The sequence below is a fragment of the Durio zibethinus genome, chromosome 18, assembly GCF_047325235.1.
Source record: "Durio zibethinus cultivar Kanyao isolate XHJ-2024 chromosome 18, ASM4732523v1, whole genome shotgun sequence".
NCBI lineage: Eukaryota > Viridiplantae > Streptophyta > Magnoliopsida > Malvales > Malvaceae > Durio > Durio zibethinus.
In genome coordinates, this window is record NC_143179.1 from 20,481,194 (window position 1) to 20,487,480 (window position 6,287).

Here is a 6,287-nt window from a genome sequence, read left to right on the forward strand (position 1 = left end):
CATAAATTCTATTATTAATTTTAGTTGATTTAAATTAAATTTAAATAAATTAATAAAATTTATACATATTTAAAGATAAATTTGTTAATTTAAAAATTTATTGGGGTATTTAGGTCGTTCACTATTAATAGTTTTGGAATTCACATTTTTTTATATAGATATAGATAGATGATATATATTATATTACAATATACATAATTATCAAATAATACTTCTTAACGTTGACACTTATGTGAACATGTGAGGTAATTTATAAAACTTCTCATTATGATGCTCATAAGATATTTATTAATTTTAAATTATTTATAAAAAATATATTTTAAAATTAATTAAATTATGTAAAATTTTAAAATTTAATCGAAAACCAGTTTAAATTCTATTGAAATTTCTTTCTCATGTACATCATCTCATCTTAATTTAAAACTAATTTTAAAGTAATTTATTTTTTTTCAATTTGTCTACACTTAACATTATTATTTAAATTTATCACAGCTTTTAAAAATATTATTTAATATCTTTAATATTTTTATAAATAATTCTTGTATTATCTCCAGCTTTTAAATATATTAGTTATATATAAAGATAATTATAATAAACAATCCACTAACTTTAAAAAATAAATTTAGATATATCTGAATTAAAATAAAATTTAAATTTAAATCAATATTTGTTATAGAATACACTTAAAGAGAGGCATATATAAAAAAGTTTTTGACTTTTTTATCATTTTAAATAATATATAACTAATTTGTGAGTCAAACGATGTACGAATTAATTTTATTTATTCATTAAAATATTTTTAATTTGTGAAATTATTAATTAAAATTTATTACTGCAAACAAATTGAAAACACTATATTAAAATATTTGTCAACAATTAAACATCAATTCACAATAAATTTTTTTTTTAACCAATAGATAAAAAAATTACTATGGATCCAAAAGAAAATTCCTTGGAATATAGTTGATTCCCACTTTTAAATCTATGTGATTCCAAAACCAATAATTAATATAAGAAACATACTTAAGTTACAAAAATATATAAAAGCCCACTTAAATTATAAAACAGTAAAAAATAATCTAGAAATTCTTAAATTGAAAAATATTTATTGATTAAGCAAAACTTATCATCATTACTTTCACGAAAAATAATATTTTGTGACTTAATATTCATATGCACAATTCATATTATCATTTTTTTTTTTGTGTTACTATAAAAGTTGAAAAGATAAACATTTAAAAATTTAAATATAGTAGCAATAATAATAATAATTATTCTCTTTACTCTATTTTCATTTTCCACTTTTCATTTAATAAAAATTATAATAAACAAAACCTTACATGTTAAAAACTATTATTGATAAGTTTCATATGTCCAAAAAATAAGTAGTAGGATTAATGACTAACGAATTATTTGGCATCTAAGTAGGATTTTCGCATAAAGTAGGATTTTCACAAAGTTAAACTCGATACATAATACAAAAAATCTAATGAATGAAATGCTTATATACTATCTATAAATGATATAAAACTCATTTCTTTATTCAATTATTTTTTCTTGGCATAACAAAAAAAAATACCTCCAAATTTTGTTTTAATGTTTGAAAACTATAATCTTGATATAAAAAGTAATTAAGATAATAAGAAAATGTGCTGCAAATAAAAAAAGAATTAAAAATAAACAATAATGTTAGAAAATAAAATTAACTCAAAAAAGAATTGACATCTTAACTTAATTCTAATATTGATCAAACCACTAAAAAATATTAAGAAATTTGCACTAAAAAAAGAATTTAAATAAAAGTAATATACTTATAGGATTATTAGATGTGGAAATACATACTTAATATTTAACCTGTAATCAATGCAAGTTCAATGGAGGAAATATTAAAAGATTTTGAAAGTATAAAGGATATAATAAGTGATTTTAATTTGTTTAAATTTTTTTTAAAAATACCAAATATTAAAAGATTATGAGGAAATCGATGAAGATATTGAAATTTTCAAATTTAAAAGAGATATATGTATATTATGGGAAAATTTTATTTTAAAAGAAACATATCTAAATTTTATTTAATTTGTTTGCTTTACATATAAGTAATCCAAATATCTAAAGTAATATACATAGGAAAAAATCAAAAAGTTAGTAAAACTATAATGATTTAATTGAAAAATATTTGACATTTAAAAGTTAGCATTTGAATTTTGGATTTGATATGTATTGATGATAAAAGTTAGTTGAGATTTTTTGTAATTTAAATTAAGTTAAAGTTTATATAAAATTGAAATATTGAATAAACTTAGTTTTTAAATTTTTAAAATTATTTAGAAAATAATTAAAATTAAAGACTTATCTTATGTATAGATTGTACATGTAAGTGATTATGCAAAAATACTTATGTGGTCGTATATTTAAAACTATCTTATATATCATCAAAATAGATTATATATATAAGATTACACGTGAACAAATCTTATAAAGTATTCTTGTATGTTGTAATATAATATTATATATATTAATTTTTTATTTAAATATTGATAAATTTTAGTCCATAAATATATTTAAATAATAATTTTATATATAGATAATATTTAATTAGATAATAATATTTAAATTTTGGTGTTTTATACCTTTATCTGTTAAAGAGAAATATCTAATTAGATAATTACTTGATAACTCTAAACTTAAGAAATTCCATCAAAGTGATCAACATGACTTATTAGAGTTTAAAAGTTATCTAACACAGATTTTTCTTTTACTGTTATTTAGTTGTGCACTTTGATTTCATCTACATAAATAAAATGAAACAAATTTATTGAGTTTATTTTTTTATTTGTTTTTAAGTCATAATAAAAATGTTATTAGATTAAGTGGGTTCTAATTAAATTTATTGTGAATTAAGAAATAGAAAAAAGAAGTGTTACCACTAATTTGACAAAAATATCTTATCTGATGAAGTGAATAGTATGGTTAGTAAAATAGTACTTATCATAAAAAAAAAATGTTAGTTCCTATAACAAGAATAAACTAATAAAAAGAGAAATTAAACTAATAGTAAGAAAAATACATTTAGCTCATATACTTTGTAGGACATTAAGGAAGTTTTATAACTAAGAACTATCAATAATGAGGGCTTTCTTAAAGTTGTTATAGTATTTATATTTTTTTTCACATTTTCTTAAAATATTAATATTAAAAGTCTATGAAAATTATTGATTTAAATTTAATTTTTATTTTAATTCAAATATATCTAAATTTATCTTTTAAAGCTGGTGGATTGTTTATTAAAATTATCTTTATCTATAACTAATATATTTGAAAGCTAGAGATAATATAAAGATTATTTATAAAAAATATTAAAGATATTAAATAAAATTTTTAAAAGTTTTGATAAATTTAAATAATCATGTTAATGTAGGTAAATTGAAAAAAATAAATTATTTTTAAATTATTTTAAATTGAGATAAGATAGTGTACAAGAGAAAAGAATTTCATTAGAATTTAAATTGATTTTTAATTAAATTTAAAATTTTAAATAATTTAATAATTTTTAAAATATATTTTTTATAAATAATCTAAAATTAATAAATATATTATCTGTCACCATAATTAAAAGTTTTAAAAATTATTTGATGTGTCAAAAAAAAAAGTCCATGTAAGCATCCATATCAACAAATGTTATTTGGTAACTATATATATTGTAATAAAATATATATGATTAAATTTAGATATATCCAAATAAAAATGTATTAATTCAAATTAATATATGAATATTTAATATATTTTAATTTAAAATTTTTGGATATTAAATTATTTTAAATAATATTTAATTAATATTATCTTACGTGTCATTCATAAAATTTCTCTAAACTTCTTTCTCGTGCAAGCGAAGCATTTCACCTACAAAATAACAAAAACAAACCAAGCTTCCTTGTCCAAATAAAATGAAACATAATTGATAAGGAGTCAATTAAAATTTGAAATCTTCATTCAATGAGAACATAGAAATCAAGATTTTGTTTTTTTGTTTCATTTTTTTTTTACAGATCAGATGGGAGTTTAAGGATGAGGAAAGTATCATGATGCAGCTAACCATTGCTATCAATTCAACCTTGTATGCACCTTTGCTCTTTTTTTTTGGTTCTGTCTTGCATTCTTCGTTTGTTCTTTTTCCTATTTTATTCGGTAAAATAAGCAGCCACAACGATATTGGATCTGCTAGGTTTCTCTTTCTCTCTTTTGTCTCTTTTTGCATCATTTTCTTGATTTTCTGACAAGTTTCTAGCTAGCTGACAGTGGGATTTAGTTTTGTGAAAGTATTATATTTTCAACCTTTTTCCTTTGTGAATCATTGGAGGTCATTTAAGATGAACATCTTTCAAAACCTCATGGAGAGACTAAGACAACTCGTGGGTCCCCAAGGATGGGATAATTGCGTTCTCTGGAAACTGAGTGACGATCAAAGGTTAGAATTAATCATAAACTGCATGAGGATCAAAGTATAAATATTTACATCCATATTTCTCTTTCACACCAATGTATATATATTTTTTGGATTTGTTTAGGTTTATTGAGTGGGTGGATTGTTGTTGTGCTGGAACTGAAAGTACAGAAAGCGGTGGAGAACTTCAATTTCCTGTTACTTCAGTCCTTCCTTACAGGGATGTTATGTTTCAGCATCCAAAAATCAAATCCTGTGAACTGCTTGCCCAACTTCCTTCTTGCATGCCCCTAGACACTAAAGTTGCATATTTGATCATTGCAATGTGCCCGTTTCCCCTCCCAATTGGAGGATATTGGGCTTACGGTCACAAGGTATATATATGCCCTTGAAAATTAAATTCATGCTCTATTTTCGTTTCCACAGCACCAACCAAGAATAAATTTAAGGTAACTGAGACAGACTATACATACTGCTTAATCAATTTTATGCTGTCCCTCAATCTCAGATACCTGCAAATGGTGGAATGTTAACGGCAATTTATCAGTACCATGGACGTTACACTTCGCAAGCCGTCCTAGCATTAACAAGCTTATTTGTCATAATCAATGCTGTCAGCTCATTCCAAATCTATGGGATGCCGATGTTCGATGATATGGAATCCAAGTACACCAAAGGGAAGAATAAGCCATGTCCATGGTGGCTCCGGTTCAAGGCCATGTTCGGATACGGTTGTTTTTTCGTGGCAGTGGCAATCCCTTTCTTGGGCAGTCTAGTAGGTTTGATAGGAGGAATTGCAGTGCCGGTGACCATTGCTTATCCTTGTTTTATGTGGCTAAAAATTAAGAAGCCTAAGAAGTATAGCCTAATGTGGTGGCTGAATTGGGGGCTGGGGCTTTCAGGCACTGTTCTTAGCGTTGTACTAATAGCAGCAGGGGTTTATGTCGTGATTGACACAGGTATTGAAGTAAGCTTTTTCAAGCCTCACTAAAACTGATCATTACTTAGGAAGGTATAGGCTTATTTTATTTCAGATTTCACTCCGTCAATTTGGATGAACGTCTTATTTTAACAAATAATATGTCATTATTCATGTTTGTCATTAGGTTTTTAAAATATGTTTTCACTTTCAGTGAGTTAATTTATGACTACTTCGTGTTATTCATATATCCCAGCTATCCGAATTTTGAAAATATAATTAGTATTTGAATTGTGACAGATATCATTTATCATATTAAAATTTGTGTAAAATTATTTCTAGGTACCTATTACTTTTTTACTTTTTGAATCAATTATCCATAAATAAAAAATATTATTTTCTTTAACTTTGTAACATAATAATTTTTTTCGTCAAATAGGGATATCTCAATATAAACAAGCAAATAATTGAAGTAAAGATGAAATTATATAATTTTAATTCTAAGTGATAATTTAACTAATTTTACTTTATTATATTTTTAAGCATTATCTAATTTATATCCTTAAGCCAAGGAAAGTGTTTATTTTTCAAACTTTCCATTATTTTGTAAATTTAAATGCATCATTTGCAAGCTTAAAATTGACAATTATATAAATTAAAAAAATAATTTATAAAGAGATCAATCATCCATTTTCACTTAAAATTTTCAAAAAATAAGGTATTTAATACTTTTGAATAATATCTTTATGTTTTGTTCATATGTTTGTTTAAAATTTAATATTATTTTATAATTATAACTTTAAATTAAATAAATAAACTAATTCATGTATCACATAGGTAACAAGTTAGTTGTATCAATAAAAGAATTATAGTGAAAAAGAAAATGATCATTCAAGATATTTAGAGTAAAAATTATTAAATTGTTTT

The 6,287-nt window shown here is 22.8% G+C and overlaps 1 pseudogene; it reads left to right on the forward strand.

Annotated features, from left to right (window-relative positions):
• The first annotated feature begins 4,388 nt into the window (after nt 1-4,388).
• On the forward strand, nt 4,389-5,432 carry LOC149513859 (lysine histidine transporter-like 8 pseudogene; annotated as a pseudogene).
• The last annotated feature ends 855 nt before the right edge of the window (nt 5,433-6,287 follow it).